Source organism: Corapipo altera, unplaced genomic scaffold (genome assembly GCF_003945725.1).
Source record: "Corapipo altera isolate COAL_440 unplaced genomic scaffold, ASM394572v1 22b, whole genome shotgun sequence".
Lineage (NCBI taxonomy): Eukaryota > Metazoa > Chordata > Aves > Passeriformes > Pipridae > Corapipo > Corapipo altera.
Genome location: NW_020884876.1, coordinates 21,512,009 through 21,537,906, shown reverse-complemented (window position 1 = coordinate 21,537,906; position 25,898 = coordinate 21,512,009). Strand labels below are relative to the sequence as shown.

The 25,898-nt window shown below is 39.9% G+C and overlaps 1 protein-coding gene across 5 annotated transcripts in view; it reads left to right on the top strand.

The window, feature by feature from the left end:
* Positions 1–6,080: 6,080 nt before the first annotated feature.
* The window catches only part of CSGALNACT1 (chondroitin sulfate N-acetylgalactosaminyltransferase 1), a 39,124-nt gene continuing 19,306 nt past the window's right edge, over positions 6,081–25,898 (top strand). The window contains exons 1-3 of one of the 5 annotated variants that reach the window (XM_027635946.1): positions 6,081–6,203; positions 6,686–6,754; positions 21,137–21,282. The gene's annotated coding sequence lies outside the window, so the exon portion shown is untranslated. Of the gene's footprint in view, positions 6,208–6,545; positions 6,755–21,136; positions 21,283–25,898 lie in introns of those variants that run through there. The other 4 variants (XM_027635944.1, XM_027635945.1, XM_027635947.1 and 1 more) reach the window with 4 other exon arrangements.

Here is a 25,898-nt window from a genome sequence, read left to right as displayed (position 1 = left end):
AGGTTGGCCGAGCTACCCTCAGGAAACCTGAATTTTGGCCCCACTTGCCATGTCTCTAAAGGTGCTGAGAGGCAGTAGAGTTAAATCACCAGTGTCAGCTGCAGTGGAGCACTGCCCTCCTTAACCTGGTGTTGCTGCAAATCAAAGCCCATTTTAAAAGTCCAGGATGATACTGCCTGGGCTCATGCTTCTCAAAGGTTCTTACAGTCCAGTAGCAAGGTGACCATTGACAGATGCCAAGAAAAGCAAGACCTTTCACCACGGGAATGCACCTAGCTTTCAACAGCTTGCAACTGAGACTCGCTTGTTCTCTTTAGTTTTTGGTGTTAGGATGCTTGATTGCAAACTTAGCCCTTTCTGTTACTTAGTTCATAATTAAATGTCTCTGTTTCTTTTCTTGTCTCTGTTTCTTTTCTTGTCGCTTTGTTTGTTTGCTCCTTTCAAGTAGGTTCTTCCTTCCTTTTGTCACAACAGACCTTACAGACTTTGCACTTGGGGACTTCCACTGATCAAATCCATAAATCTACACATGCAAGAGTCAGTGTAATAATCAGTGTAGTTTTAACAGACCCATAACTTCTGTTATGGATAAAAAAGGTCCCTGTTTTCCTGCTGAAGTGACTAGTTTATTTTTACCTTGTTCTTAGTTATGGCACAAGGCTCATATATGCCTCTCATTCTGCTGCTGATAAAAATGTGTTCTCACAGTGTTAGCCTGCCACAGCTTTTCAGCTGTAGAGCCCCTGCGAGGGCTGGGAATTTTGCTTCTCAGCTTCTCCTCTCAGTACTGTTGTCAATTTCTTCTCTTTCCGTGCTCTTTTGGTGGGAATCTGATTTGATTTCGCCCTGTGGCCACAATGTTGGCCATGCCTGGGCGAGAGCTGCCATGTGAAAATTGAAAATCAGCAGATTTTAGCAAGAAGTGTGCTTACAAAGGCTCTGCCCTCTGAGAGAGGGGGCTGAGTCCAGACTAACATTGAATTGTTGTGATTCCATGCCCTGTTTTGACTTCCTGCTGCTGTACTAACAAATACTAATTAGGGATCCTTGACAAACTAAGGCAGTAAGAACTACCGCACAGGTGCCTTACAGAAGTGCCTGACCCTATCTGTCAGTAGCCAGTGGTGCACACTGGCTGCTGCAGGGTCCTGTTCATTGCCCCCTTTCTCAGGGCTCTCACCGTAGAGTGGTAAGTTACACTTTGAAGGAGCACAAAGTATGTAATTGCTTTTCTATTCAGAGAGGTGACAAAGCCACAGCAGAAAGTCAGTTGTCCCTCATAAAACAGGCACCTCCTCTTCCTCTTCTGCCCTTGCTATCAAATCTACAAACTGCTGTAGGATGGCACAAGTCCTTTAAAAATGGCTTCACAGCACTGCAATCCCTTGCAAGTGCAGCAGTGTTAATCACTGCCTGGTGTGTGTGAGTCTGTTTCGAGCTCTTCCCTATGTACTTGTGCAGATGCATGTAACCAAATTTGATTTAAAAAAAAAATAGGAGTTTTACTGTGGGGCTGAATATGGTAAAAAAGTTGTGCATTCTGTCTCTTCAGAAGCTGCCCAGCAAGGATTGATGGGCTGTTTGGGGTTCCCCATATGCTGCCTAGGAGGCCAGGATCAGGATGATGCTGCAAGAGCAAAATGGGTGGCAGGGGGTTACCAAAAGTTACTTTTGAAAATGAATGGATGTGTGAGGAGTCCCCTGAAAAATTGCTGGTGCAGAATCACCCCTAAGACACCAGTTAGGCAGAGGGACAGCAGTTTTTGAACCAGTTTCACAAGGTGTCCTGAAAGCAAGATGTAGCTGTATTTAATCCACCAGGCAAAGGGGAATACCTCCAGTGAATAAGGAACGCCCTTTTTTTCTTTTTTTATTTTTTCCTTGTGTGTGTGACTGTGTGTTACCTGGACACTTTGGATTTTATTTTTTTTTTAATTTCTTTTAAAGCTGTGAATAATCTGGGGTTTTTTCAAACAAAAGTACTCTGCTGCTTCTCAGCAGAGATTTTGAATCCCTGCTTCTGCATTTATTTCTGCAGCTCCATGTGTTTGCCGGTCCTCTCAGCCCCTTCAGGAAAGGAGGAGTTGAGAGTCCAATTTTGCATCATACAAACAGTGTAACTTGACATGAGGGAAGAAGTCTGAAGAGGGCATAAATGAAGGTAGGAACCACCTGAGGAGTGTTCAGGCTTGGAAGATGTTAGACATAACAGAGGACTGACATTAAGGATGCCCAACCCATGGACTTACGAAGTAAAACTGCTCTGTGATCCTCTCATAAATACAAGACAGGTGGCAGGATCAGAATTGCAGGGGACCAGGGCAAGTGATGTCAGTGAGCAAGCAGGAAACACCACTGATGTTTCATTTGTGGGTAGGAGGAAGGGGAGCACTGTGGTTCTGTGGTTTTTGAGAATATGGGCACTGTGTCCCTATCAGCTGACATAGGAGTAGTATTTGAAGGGGCTTGGAACATGAACTATAGTTTTTAGCTGAGCCGAGCTCTGTTTAGAGCTGTTGCCACACTAAACCTGAACCACTGACGTACCAATGGCATTGCATGCTTGTCTCCCATTCCAGGGGCCAAGCCTGTAGGTGGTGGTGGGACTGTGCTAGTTCTATCAGGATCTGAAGCTTCCTCTCCACCTGAAGTGGCTTTCCTGAGTTCTTGCCCAGATTGTGCTGTTTTGATTTCCACAGTGCAAGGCATGCTGAAGGTCTCAACATTTTAGCCAGACAACTGGAAGTGCACACAGCCTCCTTCCTGCAGGAATAGAGGACTCAGCTGAAATGCCTACATGAGTCTTGTTTTTCAGGAAGAGGCTTTATAGCCTTTTGTAGCAGGAAATAGGCAGCGTTGACCTCAAGGCAGTTGAGTCATCCGACCCTGTGAAGGTTGATTTTTCCCTGGGAAGCTTGTCCTGTTTCTTGAGGAAGGCCTGTGAGTAACAGGATCACGCGCATGGTGGAGGCAGGTGGTGTGGCTGACACAGCACAGCGACACAGATACACAAAGTGAGCAAAGGCTGAACTGCAGCCTTTGGTGCTCCAAAGTGCTTCCACACCACTGCTGAGGGGCTCCATGAGCCAAGAGAATGTCCAGCAGGCATTAGTTTGGCACTTAACAGCAGTGGAGGGTTTTAAATGTCGTTCACTGCCTTTTAAGTTTCTGGATCAGTATAATCCCAGCAGATAGCATCCGTTCTGTGTTGGCTTTCCTGACTTAGCCCCACAGAATGTTGTCACTTACACAGAACTAGTGAATTAACAACAAGCCCTATGGGCAGGTAGGTTGGGTTTGCGGTATGGAAAAAAGCTGTCTATAATGTGGAGGTGCAAAGGTTTGAATAACTGCTGTGCTGCATGGTGTGGGCTTGAATTGATTGCCATTCCTTAGACCTGGGCACCAGGAGTTGCTGGCTGGCATGGGGAGCAAGGACACTACTCTCTTTTCTAAAGCTTTGCATAATACTGATCAGGATCAATCTCCTTAATATCTTATGAGTCAGGCCTTTGAGAAGAGAGACTATGTTGAGCTAGCAGTGTGGTGGGGTCTACACAAAAACCAGTGATCATACTGAAGGGTTGTTTTGTAGGGGTTTTTTACCCAATTCTGTGCCCTTTGCTTTGTGCAGAGCTATTTCTACAACTGAAATGAGTTGTCTGGGCTGTCAGTCACTGAGAATTTGAGGTTGAGACCAAGTGTCTTCTTTGTCCCTTGCACCTGAAAGACAGTAGATTGAGATTGGATGACTGGGTGACAGATAGGAAGGGAAAAACAAAAGGAGACTGGGAATCCAAGAGTGGCACATCAGGGGATGTGTGAACCAACATAGCCCTCTCCACAGAGTGATATCTGTTAATGACCTCGTAGGTGGTAATGTCGGTACAAATGTTTATGTTTCAGCAGATCTAGTAGCTTCTCATGAAATGACAGAATGGAGATCTTTCACTCTGGAGTTGTGTATAGTCTTGACAACTGAATCCAAATTCTGGCTTTAAAACACTAGAGTTGACCACAGTCCAATTAATTTCTGTAACAGCCTAAGGTACCTTTTAATAATTGACCTCATTTTTACAGAATCAAAATAGTTTAGGTTGAAAGGGACATCAGGAGATCATCTGGTCTAACCATCTGCTCAAAGTGCAAATAACTGTTGTTTTATGATACTAGGATAAACCAAAAATTCATTTCAAGAAAAGAGCAAATGTTACCAGTTTCCTTCAGTCTGCAGTTTGACAGCGATGAGTGGTGGGGAGTCAGCGTTTATAGGGGGAAACATTTAGGTAGTCTTATGAGCAGGTATTATTATTATGAGATGTGTTAAAGTACTTGCCTAGCTTTTAGATCTGGGAAACTGAACCAGATTGTAATTATCTTCCACACAGCACAGACAGAATTATTAATCACTGTACTCTAATATGGCCAAAGCTACGCTCATGACTCCAGTGACACTGCAGCTGGGGCTTTGGACACGTTGAGCTGTGTGGTGTTGCGAGAGTTTAATCGAGTGTCATACTGCTTGGTGCACAAATAGGACCTTGCATTAAGTTTACAGGTTAAAAACTTAGAAAATGCTGTATTTCACTTCTAAGTTGAAGTTACTTTTTGCAGAAACTTACTCTGACATTTATGAAAATACTTTTTAGGAGAGAAATTCATTTTCACCTGGAAGGATTTCAAGAGAAACTGTTAAAGAAGTAATTTTTCCATATAGAAGTTTTCTAAGTGGAGAAAGAATATGAATAGGGAAAATTTAACTCCTGGATATGCTTCCTTTCCTTCTGCTGCCTTCCCACATATCCAAGCTCATAATGTCCCTGTGGCAACTCTGAAATATATATAAATAGAAAAGAAATTCTAAATTAACCAGCTGTATATGCTTGTCCCCACTTTTAATTCTGCAGTCACATTGAAAAGTGCATTCCATGGTTTGTGTTTTCCCTTTCTTATTGCTGTTTCTTACAAATCCCATTCTTCCTTGCAAGTTCTTTCTGTGCACATGTCACAGGCATTCATCACCTTGTCACTTGGAGTGGCACTCATCTCAAAAAATGTTGCTATCTGCAACCTCCTTTTGTGAAAGCCACTGTAGGTCCCTCTGTAGGCGGTGAAGCCCAGAAGACCGTTCAGGGGACCAAACACAGGTTGGAGTAGGTTGAACTGTGCTCTAAATGCCTTTGCTTAGGTCTCCATGGCTTGTAAAAGGGATGCAGGGGATGCGGGGTGGTGTCCTCGCCTGCAGAGATCTGTGTGGTAATTTCCTCTATGTGGCAATGCATGTGGCTTTATGAATGTTTAACCAGGTTGCTCAGTGTCCTTACTCCATTCACAGTAGCTGGTTCAGCCCCTAAAGATGTCTTCAGTCATGAAGCCGTCATTCCCAGGAGGGACAGTTAACTCATCCGGCATAGCTGCAGTCTCTGGTGGCTATCCAAGCTCTCTGCACTAAACACAAAGCTAGTCAGCAGCATGTGATTACTGATTTCCTTTAATCAGTGAGTGCTGCTTGGGCTACAACATCCCAATGGAATTACATTAGAGGTTTCCTCTGTGAGTACTGTGCCTTTCAAAATTGCTTTCCAACAGCATACTGAATGGTCTAAGCAGAGAAGGGAGTTTTAGCAAGCCGTCAGTCATCAATAGCATCCTGCTCTTAAGCCGAGGTAATGATCGCTTCTTTAAACGTGCCTGCATTTTCCCCAAGAGCACGCGGGTCTGATCCTTGAATGCAGGTACGTATCTGTGCTCAACTACCCTCATCATGTGCAGCCACACCAGTTGAACGGCATGTTTATAGAAACTGTCCTTAAAGAGCGATTGCCTCTTGAAGGAGCATAGCTCATAGAAGAGGAGTGGGACTGTCTCCAGCCGGCCCTGGGAGACGATGCTGAGAGCATATTGAAAAGCTGTCTTCAGCAAAAGCTTGCCAGTTTAACAACTCTGTTCACTGTTCCTATTGCACAGTGGGCTCTTTGACGCAACAGAAAGAGCTGCTTTTTTTTCTTTTTTTTTTTCTTTTTTTTTTTTTTGCTTCCTCTTAAATCCGCCTGGCCAATTTAAAGCTTGTGGATATTTCTTCCCCCTCGGGGACAGCTTATGTGAGGATTTTCTTTTTTAACAGTTCATTCTGTTGAACCATTTTTTTTTTTCTTGTTTGCTGTTAGAAAATGTTGGAGCTGAACACAAGGCTTTCATTGCAGGTCAGTGATTGAACTCTTGACCAAAGCATTTAACATTTGAGTGTCGCTTTAGCAAGCACTGTAGTTTGGGAGGAAAAAAGCAAGTTAACAAGGCTGTATCCTGTGAGCCCGTGTGTGGCTACTACTGGAATAGGAATTTTTTCAGGTCTTCAGTGACAGAGTCCTGCACAGATGAATTTACACTCTTTCTTTAGTAGACAAATATACCAAATTAATATTTCAGTGAGAACTGAGGTGATGTCACAGTTATATTTATATTATTTAATTAATGAATGCCTCTACTCCCTCAGAATGCAATAAACCTTACTGTGAATTTCAAATATAAAGTTTTTGCCTTTTTATTTTGCAAGGATTGTCCTTTTGACTTTTAATTTATTTTTTTTTCACTTCTTTTCTGCACACTTTACTGAGAAGCATGTTATTCTTGGGCACATGCTGTCTACAGGAAAGATAGTTATTTGCTATTTTGTCTTACTTCTTAGGCTGCTGTCAAGGGAACTAAGAAAGGATGTAGGCATATTGTTAATGTCTCTCTTCAAGCTGTATTTGAGGTAAGGCAATTTTCTATCCTTATCTCTGAAATTACAAAGTGAAATAGGTGCAGTATTTCTTTCCTTTATAGTTATTAAGATTATCCTGTTGCTATTTGTTTATCTTATTGATAAAATGTGTACATACTTGTCACAAAGCTGTTCTATGTGATACTTAAAATCCTGTATTTTTATTTCAACAATATCTACTACATATCTTCATGTTTCATTTTTGTAATTGCTTTGTTTTTATGCTTTATCACATTGAGTACGGGAGTGAGTGTATTTCTTGCCCTGTCTAGGCAATTCTTATGCAAACTTTGTAAAACTGAGTTTCAAATTGTTTCCAGTGTGAATCACTTTCTTTGTAAGACAGTGGCTTTTATGGTAATGTTTAACTTGAGTAACATTGTTTTCAAACATATACAATGCATTTTTGTGTATTCTTTTTTAACAGCAGTCCAAATAAAATAGACAAATAATTATTCATATCTGACTGTTTACTTCCTTCTCCACTTACTGTTGCCTGTTGCGGGAAGTATATAGCTTTGGAAGATTGAATCATTATTTATGAATATCAGTATAGCTGAAAGGTGTCACTGCAACATTAGCCAATGCAACTGCATTAAAAATGGAATTTGTATGGGATATCACTGCTGTTGAGTTATGATTAGGGCCTGGGGAATTAGAAAATACTGTTTCTTATTCATATTTATTTTTAATCAATTTAAGAGCTTGCCATTCAAGGGAGGTTAATTTTTCTTTTACTGTTTTCTGCAGCAAGGTTACAGTTTTTATAATTCAAGATTTTTGCATGTGCTTTTTATAATTTTATCATTATTTAAATCAAACCACCTGAGTCTTTGTGGCATCTCTTACAAGGGAAGGTGTGTTTTAAGGCAGACATGATGGTTTTTGTATTATAAATCCATACCCCATCACAGTGCAAATACACAGCTTATGTCTGTGACCTGTTTTCTACTGTCAAAAAAACCAAACTCATTCCCTACTGCTGAAGTTATCTCAAGTTGAATGTGCCTTAAAAACCTTAAAATTAAGCAGTATAATAAAGTAAGGCAGTCTTTATATAGCACGTTCTCTGAATCTTTTTCTCAAAAAATTAGATACATACCATCTCTGATCCAGCATCACTGTTAGAGGGTGTATTGGGCTCTATTCCTTCCCTTCTGATCTCTGGTTTGTGAGGCAGTCAGTCCTGCTATTCAAAAAGAATCTTATGAGAATCACACCATGGTGTGTTGACATTTCTACAGACATTACCAGGAAACATGAATGGGTAAGGAGGATAAGTGATATGGGTGCCTTGGTGTGTTCTTTGTGATCCTTGGAGTTGAAGCAATATCTTTCTGGATTCCATCCTTCTTGCTTCCAAATGGTTACTGGAAGGTATTTGTTTCTCCTGATGTTTTTGGAGTCAGATTTCTACCTAGTCAATGCAGTAGAGCTCATGGCTTGCTGTATTTCTCCTTGTGTGCCTGAACAGTGTCAGGTTAACTGGGTGCTTGTTCTGTTGCGCTAGTGACCTGGTCTGTTGCCACTGCCTTAGTAAGGAAAGGTTAGTTAGTCTAAATTGTGCACAAGTCAAGACAGGTTAAGAGGAAATGCACTAAGAACTTTTATTTGTAACAGTTAAAATCGGCAACGCACTTAGCAACACTTTTGCAAGATACAGACAAAAAACATAAGGCAAAAATGCTTCAGCTATTTATACCTAGCTTACAATAAAAAAGTTTTTACCCCATCCTACTGAAACGATCCTCTTCTGAAAAGATTTTCTTGTTTGCATGTAGCATACCTTTCAGGTCACATCTCAAAGAAAAAGTCTGTTCACGAGCCTCCTCTAATGAAAGAAAGCTTAATCACACCATGTCTTTGGGAGCATACCTCAGGCCACTTTCTGATTCTTGAGAAAACTCTCAATTTTTACTCAGTTGCATCTACAAAAGTTTTCAGACAGTGCAGTGTTAGTCTTTCATCCCCAAACCTTTTCATTTGTGTCTATCCAGATAAGATACCATCATTGTTCTTAATTATTTCATTGTTAGAGACCAACAGATATATTTATTAATGTACGTGTAACCTTCTTATGCTTGACTGGTTAGTCAAAAAGAGAGTAAATCTCTTTACCTCCCTTTGGACTTACTTTTTTTGGAGGGAGACCTAGTTTTCAGAAAAAATGTTTTCCTGGTGAGCTGTATTCTCTACCAATGATTATACTGACATATTCAATCTTGTGCAGGGCTCTGACTGGCTTTCTGCTGACACTGAGGCAGTAAGTTGGTTGTCAGAAGAAAGCAGTGTGTTACCGTTTAAGGATGGGCCCACTGAAGTCAGTGGCAAGACTGGGAAACATGAACTGAACAGTTTAAAGATCAAGGGCTAGAGAGGAATGGATCTCTAGCACATTTGAGAAACTGCTTTTCCTTTAACTCTTCAAGGTACAAATATTTCACCCAGATTATCTCCCCATGTGTTCAGTTTAGATTGTGACTGCAGCATCTGTGAGGGCTTCTCAGCACTGTTACAAGATTACTAATAAGGAGTCATGTCTGAAGTCATGTCTTTGTCTGAAGAGAGGACTTTGGCAGAATGCCATGCTGTTGAAGGGATTGAGTGAACCCCAGAAGTTTTGCTTATCTATGCAATTGAATGGGACCGTTTCATTGTGATTTAATTGTACTTACGCTTGAGAATGAAGATTTGGATAAAAACACTACACTGAGTGTCTCCCACAGCCTCCATGGAGCTTGACCAGCTCAATGAGAGTTGTCAGCATCTGCTTTGGGAAATGCCATGAACCTTTTAATTAAGCTGAAAGAATTTTATTCCTGGTGTCCTACCTCAGCTGCAGCAAAACATTGAAAGTTAGGACCTTAATAGCAGGTTTCCATGTGTTTCTGTTCATTAACTACTCATTTAGTAGTCTCACCACCTTCATAGTGAAGCCTTTCTTCCTAATATCTAATCTAAATCTACCCTCTCTCAGTTTAAAGCCATTCCCATTCCCCCTTGACCAATTCCTAAATACCCTTATAAAAAGTCCCTCTCCAGCATTCTTGTAGGCCCCCTTCAGGCATTGGAAAGCTGCTATAAGGTCTCCTGGGAGCCTTCTCTTGTGCAGGCTGAATAATTCCAACTCTCTTGGCCTGTCTTCATAGGAGAGGTGCTCAGCCCTCTGATCATCTTCATGGCCCTCCTCTGGACACGCTCTTAGCAGCCTTGTGTGCTTCTTATGTTGGGGGACCCAGAGCTGGATGCAGTACTCTGCAGTTGCAGAGCTCTGCAGGACTCAGCAGTACAGCTGAGCATAGTATTCAGTCTGCCCTAAGCCCTATGAAGTTGCAGTTCTGCTGTCCCATTGAAGCCATACAGCTTTTCTGCTCATTTAATTGGTGGCCTGCTCCCAGCTCAAGAGAGGGTACTTGCAGAGGTGATGTGAGTGTCGTAGGCACAAATAGATTGCATAAAGTAATGCAAGTTTCAAGTATGTTCATTTTGGTTAGTGATGTCTGAGCTAGATTTGGGGAGGAACAATTGGAAAAACTTGGCAAGAAGTTTTCATCTTCAATAGCAAATAGAAGAAGTGGTAGCTTTAATTTCCAAGTCTGTGCCAAAGTGAGTTACCCCTCCAATATGTGAATCACCATTGTCTTCATGTTCCATGGCCTTGACAACAGAGAAGTGTAAGTAAATCAGTTGGACGTGGGCATCATCCTCCTATTTGGAAAGAAAAGATTAACAGAAGAGTGATAGAAACTCTACTGAAGTGAAATCCCTGGAAATTTTTTTCCTTTTTCCTCTCTGTCTGAAAGTGGTCCTGCAATTTACTGGCAAGCAGACATGGAACAATATGCACTCCAGCAGCCTTGGAACACTTTGCAGATACCCTGGGATTTGTTTCTATGGGAGATGGTTGAGGCAGCTAGAGGTTGCTGGATTGCTATTTCTGAAATAAAACTCTTTTTTTAATAGCTAAAGCTATAAATAGTTGACAGTTCTTAAATTGAATAATTCTCTCTTCCTTTCCAGGATGAGAAACTGGATCAAGATTTTCAAAGCCAAACGCCTGCAGCCAGATATCTCTATTAATCATCTACTTATAATGTTGCTCAGATTTTGAGGCAATTCTTCTATTGTTCCAGTTTGTGTAGGGTGAAAAGACTCACACAGAGTTTGCCAGTGGGCCAGTGGCAGAACCAGAAGCAGAACCTAAGTCTCCTGCATTTCATTGCAGAGCTATGACTACTAGATTATATTTGATTGTATAGCCGTATTTCAAAACAGCTTTCATTTTCAAAACAGTTGAGCCATCTGTAAGTCCACCTCATTTGGACATGGTTTATTAAGTGACCATTGCTTTTGAAAGTTGGGTTGATAAAGAATTATAGGCCAAAATATTCAAACCACAGAAGTGACTTAATATCCAAAGGGCTCCCAGGCACATACACTAAAGCAGATGGCTTCAGAGAGTTTCACATGTTACTCAGACCAGCACTGATGGTCACTGGTTTGTGTTGCACTCACATCTTTTGCTGGGATGTGAATGGTGAAAAGTAAGGAGATACTATGTCACCTGTGCTGCCATTTCTTCTGCCAAGGTGGTACTTCAATTACATCTGGGAGGGCTTACACGGCAGAACATGTCAGTCTTAAAAGTGGGATTTTAGCCCTTATATAATTTCAGGTGGGTTTTTTTTCAGCGTTTTCCCTTATGAATTGAATTCAGAGAAGATATATATGAAAGTGCTGGTCATGGTGATTGTAACAGAATTAGGTAGAGCTACTTGTGCCAGGGATCAATGGTAATCACTCAGCGAACAAAGTGGCTTCCAGTCATGAAGGGTGCATTGTGTGCATTTTATTTTTTATCTTTTGTAACCAGTCATCCAACCTCTGATAGGATTTAGATTTCAACTTGTATGTGTATTAAACTAGAGTATGTCTGTATTTGAGTTCTTTGTGTTCATGTATCCTACAACTGATCTTTTCATTAACATTTCGGATGACCACATAGCTACCGACTTACTTCACAGAGGGAAACTTTAAAAGTTGTATTGATTTCAAAAGGAGGAGCTTCACATCAAATAGTCTTTCCTGTATGTACTTTTAGTGTGGAGCCACTATTTTAGAAAACTGTTCCTGTTCAGTTCGAATAGTCTCAAAATAGAGCTAACAGTTTTGAAACACCCTTTTTACAGGAAACTTTGTATTATTTTATTTGTGAGAAGATGAAATCTCTTGAATTCAGGGAAGAGATTTTAAGTCAACTTCAGGAAAGTCTATAAAAAGGTATTAACAAAATATACAGAGGTGTATTATGTGAATCAGGCTACCTGCACTTTTTTTTTCTCATCAGACTGCTATTAAGTAGAAAAATTATCTGAGGGGAATATGTAACACATCAGAATATTGCCTCAAATCCTAACAAATTGAAACAGAGATATTTTAGATTAATGAACTTATTATGAAAGTGATGGTTACTAGCTTAGAAACTGATGTAGAGATTTGTTTGAGCTACAGGGATAGAAAATGGCCTAAAGAACATGTCACTTATCTTCCAATTTGCAGGATAATGTAAGGTGATGATCTCTTCTATGAGATAGAAGTCAGTAGTGAAGTTTTCTCATGTTTAATTGAACCACATATATAAATTTATAATGAATCAATAAACTATCCTAAAAATATCCCAGCTTTCTCTGAAAATTGTTCAGGAAATGAAAAGCACTTATGTAATGTTAAAGGAATGAAAGGAAAATTTTTTAGTATTAGAGAAACGAAAATAAAGCTTCGCTCTAAAATCCTTAGGAACTAAGTACACTAAGAAACTAGATCATTGCAAATGTAAAATACATGCAAAACTGTGTTTTAAGAGCATATCTCAGAAGCTCTTAAAAGTATTATAATGAATTGGTAGTCCTAGTTTTCAGATAGGGGCAAAAAGAGTTTAGAAGTCCATATGCATGTATGTTTGCATTTGTCCAATGTTGTTCAGACTTCGTTTTTCAACCTTGGTACTGGATCTGCCTTTTGCTATGACAGCCAGGTAGAAGAAGCTGAAGAAGGTTGCTGTAACATGCCTTTTTTGTCAGCAATTCCAGGGAGGGGTATATGTGACAGGAGGGACAGAGCTACATGGGATTCCTGAATGTGCCTTGTACTCCAGCTGCAGGGAGTATGTGGGAAGCAGAGTATTTCTATTTCACCAAAAGCACCTCTTATTCTGGGGTGCTAGTTATTACTGGTTAGTACAGGTGGGCAAATGAGCCATGTCCAAGGAAAATGTAAGATTTTTTTAGAGATTTTATGGAGGTAAGTTACAGAATTTTTCCAGTAAGTTCAGGGATGTAATTTTCTTACCTTTTTTGCAGTTTGTCTGCTTGGGTTGCTGAAAACAGGCTCATCTGATGGCAAAGCTTTTGGTTTTTTTTCTAAGGTACTTGTCCATTTCTTATATTCTGATTAGAATCTTTTTGGCTATGAACTACTAAAAAGGTCATAGCTTCAGAGCCCAAGTCAAAGAAACTTGTCTAGCAACTGCTTAGTAATCTTGTACACATATTAAACCTCAATAGCAAAGAGACACAAAGAGGGAGATTAGAGTTATGAATTAGGACTTAAAAAATTCTCAGTTTCATCTCTTTCCTAGGATGACAGGCTGTAAAGTACATTTGAAAAGGCTTTGCAACTCTCTTGGAACCCTCTGGCATTTTACTGAAGTAATCTGTTTTCTACCCCCTCTGGCATTTTCCTGAACTAATCTTTATTTGTTTTCTAATCTCTATTCCTGATACCAAGGATTTTTCACTTGTTTAATATCAGACTATGATTTCACTTTCAGGCAACTCCAGCATGCTGTTTATGTGGGTCACACATTCCTCCTCCTCTATATTGGTCTAGAATTTCCAATTATTTCCATATTCACTGAGCTCAGTCACTATACAGCCAACTGAAACAGGCAGGCTGCTCAATGTCTTTTTCACTCCCAGGGTAATTTAATCAGGAGTGACTGGATTATTTTTTCAGAGAGACAAGCTGTGCATGCCAGGTGATCTGCAGCGGAGAACAGCATCATTATTATAAAGCTTAGATGTTTCATGCCATTTTGTGCTTCTGCAACTTGTAGTGCAGCTGACGGTACTGTCTTGATGTATTTTTCAATATGCATGATTCAAATGTAATCAGTTAGAGGAGGTAGAAAAGAGGATGGATGAGTCATGGGACTGTATTTATGTTGTATGAGATTGATTTTCAAAGCTGTTGGGTCCTCTGAGGTCCTTAATCACTGCTGTGTTTGTTTTACAGGACTGCTGGTACTCACAGAGCAGATTAAGTCTATTTCTATAGTTTTCCTTTGGAGTTCCATCCTAGAGTTAAAAAATCTTTAATAGGAGTTTGATATTGGTACATATAATTATATACATTATATATACATTATATATACATTAGCATAAATATTTCAACTTTTGTAAACATCAAAGGAGAGAATTGGCTGTGAGGGGAAAGTCATCAGGGATTCCTGACATCCATTATAATCCTCATCTGGGCTTATTAGTGTGCTCAGACAACTAGAGAGAATAGGTGAGCCTTTGCTTTTACAGGGAACCTTAGGTCCACGAGAATTTCCTTCCGCTGGGGAGAGCTTACTGGATGTCTCTTGCTGTCAAAAGGAGTCCAAGGGAAGGGTAAGCTCTTCTCCAGAGTTACCAAGGAAAGACAAAAAGAGAAAAGGTGTGGGTGAGGCAGATCACAGAGACCTGGTGTGATAAACAGATATCTGTGCTGTGCCAATTTCTTGTCGTTCAGGGCTATTATTTAGGTGAACATGAGCCTGAGGTGACAACTACATTTTTCTTTGTAGTCCCTGGGTCAGATTACAAGCTTGTGGGCATGATTTCATGCTGGCAGAGTGACACTCAGTGAGGTGAGCATTGCCTATTGTGAGTGCCACTGCAAAACTCTTCTGAGGTCCCCTTCCAACCTGGCATTTTATGATTGCTCAGCAAGAATTTTCTGCTGCTTCTTATAGGAATTTTGCTTTCACTTTTATTTTGTCTTTCAAAGAAAACAAAAATGAAAAAAAAAAATCTGTGGACTCAAATAATGAGAGTCAAAATTGCGTCCACAGTTCCTCTCAGCTGAGTATGCACCACCATTAAGGTGATTTGTAATAAGATCATCTGACTCTTGAATAAATCTGTCTAACTGATACTTTAATCTTTACAGTGTCATGTTAAAAGATTTCATGTTGATCTGCACCTCTTTAGTTTCTTGTTTCCTCACTGGAACTGTCATGGGCATCTCCAGTCTTGGCACTTTTTTTCCCCTTCGTATTTGAAGTAAATAGTCTTTTTCCAATTAATGTCTATGATAATGTACCCAGTGGGGAGGGAAAAAAAGCCCCACCTTCTAGAAGATTCTGGTATTTCATACTGAGATTTTTTTGAGAAGTAGTATTCAGCATATTAATATGATGCTAACTCTTACACTGCTAGGGTTGAATTTGGATTTTCTAGTTCCAGATGTCTTTAAGTTCATTGTCTAGTTAAATTTCCTTGACTGGGTTTCTATGACAGTCAGCAAAGAGAAGAAGCCACAGCGAGTGATTTTATTTTAAGTATATATCCACTGCTGTTTTCTTTCACCATCTTATCTAAATGGATAATACAGCCTTTGCATAATATATGCATAATATTGTCTTTGCTACAGTTGGAAATATCAAGAAGCAGACATGAAAATTACTTACACAGGATCATATTACCTTCAGGAAGGAGACTTTGCTTGCATGTGCTACCTTTCAGTCCTACATCATAATGATATGTATATCTATTATCTACGAGTTGATCAGGACTATCTTCCTGACCAGTTTACAGACACTTTTGCCCTGGGAAAGACGTTGAAACCTGCATATGGTGACCCAGAAAGTAGAGTAGTGTTTTTGAAAGGTTCTGATGTGCTTTGTGCTAGTCACCTCGGTGCACTGAGAGAGCATTTGCTCTTCCTTAGTGTCCTTTTTTTTTTTACTTTCGTGGTATTTTTTTCAAGAGAGGGCGTATGTGTGCGAGGCTGTAGTGTAATCTTTGCCTGCTGAATGACACAACTTTTGAGTAATTGCTCCTAAGTTTATGGTAGAAACTTTCTATTAAACTTTTGGTCTTTCTCATTGAACTGATGTGTATAGTCAGTAGTAGCTTAAGGAAAGCATTTCACAATCTTTTAGGACTGAAGCAACAAAACACTGAAGTGTGTTTTTGATATGGAGTGAGAAAATCAGGCAAGAACTATTCACAACCCTTCACTGATACTTTTTATATTACACAGGGCAGTTTCCTTTGAGCTAGACTTATTTCTGGCTAAATCTTTATTTGTTTTGCTCAGCGTACTGTGCCCTTTTCTTAATTTTTGATGTGCTTTTTTTTATTTTGTTGCATCTTGCTGCTGATCCAGATTAAAATGAACCCTTCACTTAGGTTCCTTAAGATTGCGTTTCAAGGTAGAGGAGAATACTTTCCAAATTGCACTGTTGTTTTTCAGATCAGAAAGCAGCTAGGACATCGAAACTTATCAGTAGAGAAGGTTTGGTGCAATTCCCAGAGGGAAAAACAGCTCTCTTGTGTTGTGACACCTGTGTCAAAATCAAGTCCTGAGTGTACGTATTTGATTCCACATAGTCTGCAGTTAGAATTGAATTTTTGCCAGTCTCTCAAGCTAAAGCTGACATGGAGCAGCTTTTGCTTTCTTGAGTTCCCAAAAGAGCTGTCTTCAAATTGATACAGATGAGGCTCAGGTGATACAGGAGGTAACACAGAAGTGAAAAGCTTCTGTCTTGCCCGGTGTATAACTCATCTAAGCCTAGGGTGCCAAACCGGGCTCCAATATCACCATTGTGATATATTGCAACTATTGTCAATACTGCACTTTGTGTTCTCATCTGTTGAATAATCTTATTTAATGTTCAGAAATGTCAGTTTACACTGAAATCCAATTTTCTGGTAGGTCCTAGTGATTGAGGTCTGACTCCTGGGACAGGACAGAACAGTTGTATGCTGGGATGCTTCTGCCTCTTTTTGTTGCTTCATACTTTGTGTCCTCATAACTGTCTCCAGGACACAGTCTCTCATGCTGAACATGTGCATTGGTCCAGGTTTTTACCAAGTGGATAGCCTGCTTCCTAGGTTGGCCTAAATCATGATGTACTAACCACAATAATTTTCATCTTTCCTGAGGAATTTCACCATGTACAGTCCAGACAGCCTTTACTTCATGTCTCTCTCCAGAGTTCATTTCACATCTCCTATTTTTCCACTCTGTCGTGATGTTTGATTAAGAGTTTACATAACTGTACTGTGATGCTAATTGCATTATCCCTGAGTAATCTAAGACATACAGACTGACATTTGATTTTCAGTGAAATAGTAGCTGGGGAAGAGGTCTGCTTTGTCTTCACAAATATTATATTCAGATCAAACATATATTGTCATATGTTACCATTGTATTTGGGCAAGGATAGGCTAGAAAGTTCCGGAAAGATGGAAAATAATTCTCTATTCCTATGAAGTGGTGTTGGGGTGCTTGGCAAAGCAGTGCAGGTATGTGGCAGAGAACTTGGACTTCCACACCATGGAAGGAAACATAATGAGGCTGACAGAAACCCAAGAGGATAACCTATAAGGAACTGGGAAGTTCCTTTCCAGCTCCTGGAGAGAAATCTGGGATAAAGCTTTTTAGGGATGTTTACTGTTCCCTGATGTCCCAGGAGCTCAGTTAGGAGTCTAGAGTGCTGAGTTGAGGTGTGTTTTGTCAGAGAGCAAGTGCAAATCCATGCCAGAAATTTTCTCAAAAAATGATTCTTCCATATGGCTTGTGGGAGATATCTAGGCTATGTTTTGACCTTATATTTCAGGCTCTATTGCTGCTCACCATGGCAATGGGAACATTAGTGGGGAAATGCTGTTGGTAAATAAGTACTGATACCTTTGACTCAACTGCATCACTGGACAGGTGACTAAGAGTGTCTGAAGCACAGAGCTGTGGCTCTGGGAAGGGAGTCAGGCAGTTAAAGGTGTATGGGGAGACAGAAAGCCAGATAGCAACACCTGCATAAGATCAGAGAGAAGGGCTAAGCTTTATAAAATGAAGATATGTGGGGATGTGTCTTTTCTGACACTTTTCTTTTTTTCCTCCCCTGGCTTATTAACTTCCAATGAACAAATAAAATATGTTCTCTTTCAGATGTAGCTCAGCTGAGTCACTCCATTTCATAACAGTCAGAAGTGTCCAGAAAGTTTGTTGTAGCTGGATTCAGGCCCATTAGGACTTGCTCAGATAAATATACTGGGTGGAAAGAGGAGTGTTTAGAGCTTCCTAACCCAGCCTGCCTTTGTGAAGAACAAAAGCTGAGAGTCCCTTGCTGGTAGAGGCTGCACAGGGAAAATAAGAGAATAACTTGAGTAAGGCACCCCATCCACTCATCACTCCTTCATGAGAAGATGTTCTCTGCAGATATGTACATCTTTAACATGTGGGGAGTTTTGTTGTTTGTGTTTTTTTCCCAAACACGTTTCAGAATCCAAGCCAGCTGCTACAGCTTCTTCCCTTCAGCAAAACTGCTTCAAACCATGTTGAGGTTTTGTGGCTCTTCATAGCTGTGAACATACTCACAGCCAATTTCCTCACATTGCAAGGTAATTTTAGCAACAGCTGATTCCAAGTGGTTTCACAAATGTCCTCATCTTTTGTCTCCCATTTGTTTACTCCTCAGTTCTTCCTTCCAAGCACGTTGTTCCATCCTGTTAGCATAGCAAAGTGAGTTGTGAGCCCCAGCTAGGGTATATCAGTGCTAATGGAGGAGAGTGGAGGAATGCTTGAGGATAGCACAATCTAGAATTTAACCCAGTCCTTTCTGTTTTCTAGAATGAAGGTTTCAGGTTAGAGCATGTGTTTTCAGAAGCGTATTGCTTCTTTGCATGCCTGTGGTCTGAGCTTGGAGCATCAGCAGTCAGAGCCTGCAAACAGCCTCATGCATTAGGAAATCTAGGCTGTGCTGCTTGTTTACTTTGAGTATAAATGTCATCTTGGCAAGTGATCTCCCCTCTTGCATACACAAAGTTTGTAATTTGATTGCTGAGCTTAAATGGCATAGGCTGGATAATGAATTTTAAAGTTTGTGCTTCTGTTCTTTAGTGACCCTTGTGCACATGATATGAAAGCACAAATCAAGTTGGTGTTTTTTGAAGCTCCTTTCGGGTGTTCAATGACAGTGTCAAGCTAATCAGAGTGATTTGACATTTGGATATTGTATAGATCAACTAAGGAGAAAAAAAACCCCTATTATTGTAATTTTTAATGAAGACAGAACATGGACTAGTCTAAATAATGGCTCCCGGCTATGGCATCTTGTCAGAGGGTCTACTCGCATTGTTTGTTAATAGCAGTTACTACTACTGTGCTGATGTTTTGGACCAACACAATACTTTACAAATAATGAGTGCTAGAAAAAATAGATTGACATTCAGCAGTTAATATTGTTCTATGCCTTGAAAGGAACCTCAATTTTATTTTATTTTATTTTTTAGAATGAAACTAAAACTTCCACAATAAATCATTGTGACATTGGTAATAATTTAATTTTTCCATTTAGGTTGTATATAGACACTCTTTGCATTTTTTTTCTTCCAAGTGATTTGGGAAATAAGACAAGCCTGAAGTGTCCTGATGCCCGATAGTGATGGTATTCCAGAATAAATGGGAAAAGTTACAGAGAAAGCACATGTTTATGGGGGGGTGGAGGGGGAAGTAGCAAAAGGTAACTAAATGTATCCAGCTGTAAGGTTGTGAGAATAATTTTCATGTTGTGTCTGCTATGCCTTTGAAATCTACGTTGGAGGCATACAATCAGAGGTGTGAAAAGGATTGCTTTCCATCACTACAGCTGACTTGTTTTCAGTAGGAAATTACAATTTGTATAATTCTTTCTCACTTGATTTATCAGTCATTAATGAAGTAATCTGTGTGATTTCCTCATGTTATCAGACAAGAATTAATAAACTGTATCGTCGGTGTTCTTGATGTTATATTTCTTTGACTACAATGTATTTTATCTACAGCGCAGGTGTGTCTTGGTGGTTTTTGGTTACAGTAGAACTAGTACTACCTGCTACAAATGTTCCCCCTTCAGCATAGTGCCATCATTACCTTAGTTCCTTGGGGAACATCCCTTTATCAGAGGAAAAAAAAAATTCAATCACCATCCCACTCATATCCTTTTTGTGGTATTACTTTTTTTTTACATGTTTCCATATCCCTCTTTAATGAAATGCAAAGTCGAGCTCTGCTTTACACAGTGCACTTTTAGCAAGCCCTTTGTTTCAAGTAGTCTGACTGTGAAGTGTTTTAGTTTTGTGAGAAACCTTTTCTAGTTACCTCATTGGTACACTGGTGAAAAAAGTGGTGCGTCCTTTAGAGAGCTTTCTCAGTGTTCCCAGTGATGGATGCAGTGTTTTCAAGCTGAGATTGATCAGGTGTTTATAACACCAGGAAATGGACATGATGGGGTCTTCAAAATCACACATTTTTGGTATAGAAAGTTTTCAAACTTTTCAAGCTGAGCTGTCTTCTGTGGGTGTGGTGGAAGAATTTTATGGTAATCTTGTGAATTTTTTTGTCAGCTTTGCAGACTGAAATGGATCAAGCCTGAGAACTAACCTGTGTAATGAACATAGCCTGCATTTTGCAGTGTTATGCCAAAGTGTGGATTTGGGCTGAAGGATGGCTGTGTTTTGCCAGTGTTTTGGAGCATGAGCAGTTGAACTTTACATTTTGCAAGCCATAAAGTGTGCTGCTAACAAATACTCTCTTGCATGAGCCTCTAGTGCAGTGTGTACTTAGAAAAAGACTCTTAGATTGAATTACTTTGGAAAAGGAGTCTGTCTAAAAGAAAGTCTTCTCACTTGTAACAGTTAGTTGTCTTTCCTTTTGCCCTCTTTGGCTGGGTACTAGGGACCCATATCTAGAGGGACCCCCATACACAGTTCAGATCTGAGGAAGCTGCTTTTCAGCTGCTCCTCTTGTTCTCTTCAAACTGTGAATCCTCTTCAAACTGTGCTAATGTACAGGAAGGGCCCATTCTGTAACTTCAACCTATGGATTATGTCTGTAGCTGTCCTCCTTAAAACACAGTTTCCTGCTTATAAAGGAGAAAGTGCTTGAAGGGAGTGAATTTCATGGGGCATCTCCTCTGCAAGTCAAGAAGGAGTGAGCAGAGCCTCCACCCAGCAAATGGTGCACACATCAAAATAGTGATCCTGAGGTCATGTGCTTCTTAAAAGAAGGAAATGCAAAATGATGCTGTGAGATCACAACCAAGGCTCTTCAAATTCCTTCTAGATGCCCCTGTGTGACAGATTGGTGTGAAATTCCAGATCTACCAACAGCTGAGGAACCTCACTGTGTAGCTGCAATATGTGCACAGTATTTAGTTTTAGGCTCCTACTTTTGAAGGCTGGATGAAATTCTGGAGTTCTAATTTCAAGGTATTTACCATTTTCTTCCCCTTCTTCCTCTGGGCTGAAGTCATAGTTTGTACCACATTTAAAGTTTCCAGGCTTACTGCCAGCACTAACATGTTGTTTCAGTAGAGCAGCCAAGCTGGTTCTGCCAGAGCCTCTGAAATGACCTGTGCATCTCTTAGGGAGAATGAAGAAGCTATGGGCCACATCTGGTATTTGATGCCTTACTGTCACAACAGATTCACTGAGGCCCCAAGTGGACCTGTACAAAGTGTTGAACAGCAAGGAACATAATTGTTCTGCAGAGGCTTATTTGGTGGTGATACAAAATGGGTAGAAAGAACACCTAAAGAGTGTTCAAGGACTGCCAGGAATCTGTGTAGCTTTCCTCTGGAACAGACCCCACTGCCTGGGAGCCTGGACATTCTGAAGGGAATACAGCAAGACCCCATGTAGAGCAGTTGGTTCTGACATCACTGATAATGATGGTAATGTTTGCTACTTGAAGTTAGGGTGAAATGGTTTTATTTCTCTAACCATCTGTTTGCAATAGATTCTCACCATCTTTTTCTTTTATCTACGTATTACTTTTATATCCACATGCCACATTTTGCTGTTCTAACAACTTCTCAAAAGATTGCTATTTTTAGACTTGTAATAATGGATGTATGCATGACTCCTCAGCTGGCAAGCAGCTTATTAACTCAGACTGGTGCTTGGTTCTTGCCTTTTTTTTTAATATTTCCAGTCAACTGTACATTTTTGAGGTAGAATACCTGAGATAAAACCATGTATAAAACCAAAGGGGAGATCAGGAACATCTGGTTTTCATTATATTTTTTTCATTTTTTTTTTATTATATTTTTTCCATTTTCTGCTGAGTGCATCTTGGGTGTGTTGGACTTGCTGGAGATACATTGAACTATTTGACCAAAAGCAGTTTTCTGTGGGCCTGTGTGCAGTCTGCAATCTCCAAAAAAACCCAAAAAACCTGTCCTGAAGTGGAAACTTGAAGCACTATGATTTCTTAAGTTAAAACAAAGTAGGCATTCTCAACCTATTGAAATATTTTATTTAAAAATAAATCCATATAAGTGATAAAGTATCATACAAAGATAAATATCTTCATTCTGTTAAAATCGATTGGCCTGAATAGGTCAATTGTAGATGGCTGTATTTTGCAGGATAGTTCTTCACTTTTTGATTGTCCTCAGGGTTTTTTTCAATTCCTTTTTGGAAGAAGAATTTAAGTAGATAGAAGACCCTACAATAGTAAACATAGGAAACCTTCCTTTCTTTTTCTCTCTGCCTAGACCTTTTCTGCAGAGACTTTGCTATGATTTATCTTTTCAAGTTCCCATAATAAAGAATTGGCTTGTTTAATGATGAAGGTGAAGTTGGTGAGATTCAAGTATTGTGTAAGCCCAAAATAAAAAAAAAAAAAAAGATATTTGGAAACTTTTGCTAGAAAAAGAAAAATGTTTCACTGAAACAACTGAAAGAGAGTGGGCTTTTCAAAGAATTGCTAGGTGACTCTTTCCTGGTATATCAAGAAAATGTTTGTCTTTGACAAAAATCACATATCAAAACAGTGGTGATGAACTAAACAGGACTTTGTGGCACGTCTTGTTTCACAGTAAGCACTAACCTGGAGCAGGAAGGAAATGGGGGCTGAGTTAGGAGCCTGGCTTCTTCCTGTAGATCACAACGGACCAGACTGATAGGAAAATGCAGATAAGCAGAGCCTGTTGTATCTTGTTGGTACACGAACTGTTAATGCTGCATATTTTAGAGCTGTGAGTGGAGCTTGGGTAAGTTGTCTAATACTGAACCAGGCTGCAGTTGTTTTCTGGCATCCTGGTTATTAGTTAGTTAGGAAGTTGATTTTCTTCTGTAATGTAAACCATAGCTGAACAGTAAAATTAGTCCCTATCCTGATAATTCTTGCTCAGCCTAGATAACCTACCTAACCTTAATACCTTGACTACCAAGATGTTTTTTCTGTTGTCCCCCTTACTCTTAATTATTTTATTTGAAGCACTGTATTGGTACCACACCACCCAGGAAATTTAATTTCAGGTGCAAATAGCTCAAAATGTAGGGCTCTGCATTACCATGAGAATATAACATTAGACTTGTGGGAGCCAGATGTCTCTTCTCAGTTCCCACATGCTGGACTCAGGAGGGAAGAAACCTCTTCTGCTGCCAATTCTACTGGAGTTAATGAAGTTCAAGTCCATATCTAGCTTGGTACAGGGCATTCTAACTGTACCAGGGATTTCTGGTAAGGAGAGGAAGATATAATCTCCAGGCTGGATTGTTCAGACATTGTAAAACTCTACTTTTACCTTACAAGGACTTCGATAGGATAGATACTTTAATTCACTGTTACTGTACTTTGTCACCTAACAGCTTTTCTCAAAGCAGAAGGCTTTCACTGCACTGTGCAGGCGGAGCTGAAGGGTTGGACTGATGGCAGCTAAACATATGAGTGCTTTTATAGCCTGGACTAAAGCAGTCCTAGATAAATACTGTGACACACACAAACTGCTTTCCGCCCTGCAGCTCAGCCTAGCTAGGCTTTCCTGTTTCTGAACACAACTTAGTCATGCATGGTAGTTCATTTTTAGCAATGGATAAACAACTCTCTTGCTTAGTTAGATAGGTGCTAAACCTTCACTGATTCATGACCATCATGAGTGCACATATACTGGGCTTCAGATGTCATTGGAAGTCTGGCTGTGGTACTGTGATGTACATCTGGCAGAATCCTTAGGGCTCCTGGCATAAAGTGATAGTAGTATGCACTTCGTACAAGAAAATATTTTAAGTAACAGTCATGAAGAGATGGGTCTAAATCCACAAGCATTCACAGTGTGTGCATACATAGGTGTAGATCCCTCTATTTTTACAGGTCTTGCTCATGCTGATCTGAGTTTCTTTTGTGAAACTGTGGTCATTTTCATTCTTAAAAGGAATGACTGCTTGTTCCTGTGGTGGCAGTCAGTTTTCTTTTGCTTGTGTAAATCGCTGAGGGAGGATAAGTAAACATTTCAAAGTGAAATAACAGTACTTTTTCCCAAATTCAGAATTAAATGGATAAGCAAAATTTATCCTATTATTTATTTTAATCAGGAAATACTAAGAGACCTTCAGAGAAAAAGCATTGTAATTTCTGTCTTGAAGTAGCATGGAGATGGTCTTTGTGAGTCAGAGCATCTCTGAAGCAGCAGTGCATGCTTGTCATCTCTTCTCTGCATTTTCTCTTAGGAGCTTGACAAGGCATGCATCTGTCCCATGGCCTACTGAAGGATACACAGAGTGGTGGAAACTCACAGAAAGTCTTGTAAAGGCTTTTGGAAGTGCCCTATAGTACCCCCAGCTAAAAGTTGTACTGAGGATGTGTTTAGCAGAGAGGGGTAGCGTATTATAGCAGTAAAGTGGAAATCTGAGTATCTTACACAAAAAATAGCATTCCTAATACAGACCTCTGCAATTGCTGGTCATTGATCTGTGGAAACTGCAAAGTCTTTCACAGATAACATTGTTCTGGAAGAGAGAAAGCAGTTCAGGGAGTGTTGTTGCAGTAACATAAAGTATTGGGGTTTTTTATTAGAAAAAATGGTATCATTGGAGTGTGGAGATAATTGTAGGTGTTAAACTGGTTCTTTTCAGATGCAGCTAGAAGTTAATTGTTTAACTTGTGTGGGTTTTTTACTTTTATTTGATTAACAGTGGAGAGTGGAAAGCAATGGCACTTTCATTCCTGTTTGTGTGTCCACATTGAAAAGCCCACACACAGAATGTGCATGCACTGGCAGGACAAATGGACTTCAATACGCCTTTTAAGTGCTCTATTTAAAATAGAAGTAATGATACTGTAGAAGAAATAATTATTACTGGATGTCTACTGTAATAGTAATAATGGCTACTGTAAAAGTTGCAAAAACTCCAGCATGTTTACTGCATATACCGGCAGAAGGCTTTCAGAGTGCCTTGATTTCTGTTCCAGACTGTCTTTGGGAAAGTCACCTTCATGAGCATTGAGACCATGTGTAAGTGGATGGTCAAAGTGAAGTAGACATGGACCTCAGAACTCAGCTGAAGTGGCATGGCAGGTAGTCCTGTTAAATAACGTTACTGCTTTACCTTGGCAAGAGGAACTCAATTAAATTAACAGCAGTGGGGTCCAGAGTACTAACAAAGGCAAAAATTATGACTTCTGCACTCGTTTTGTAATTTTCAGAGTAAGGAACCTATAGCAGTATATTGAACATAACCTACTTCTTGAATGAAGCAGCTACTTCTCAGTTCCCTACAAGAAGACATAGTATTTCCAGGAATGTTAATGCTTTTGAGGGTTTCTTGTTTTGTTTTGAAGTCAGCTTCTAACAGATGTATGTTTTAACCTATTTGCAAGATGATCAGACCGTAATTGTTCATTGTAGAGGGAAACAGTATAATTGTCTTTCTGTGGGCAGGGTTAGATAATGAGACTTTTCTCTTTGAGAGCATCTGTGACAATATAAGTAAGATTTTCTGTTGAAAATTACTCTGGAATCAAAGATTAGGAAATGAGTTTTACAGTAAGTTGTTTACTGTCTTCAAGTATTTGGCATTTAGCATTTTTATTCTGGACA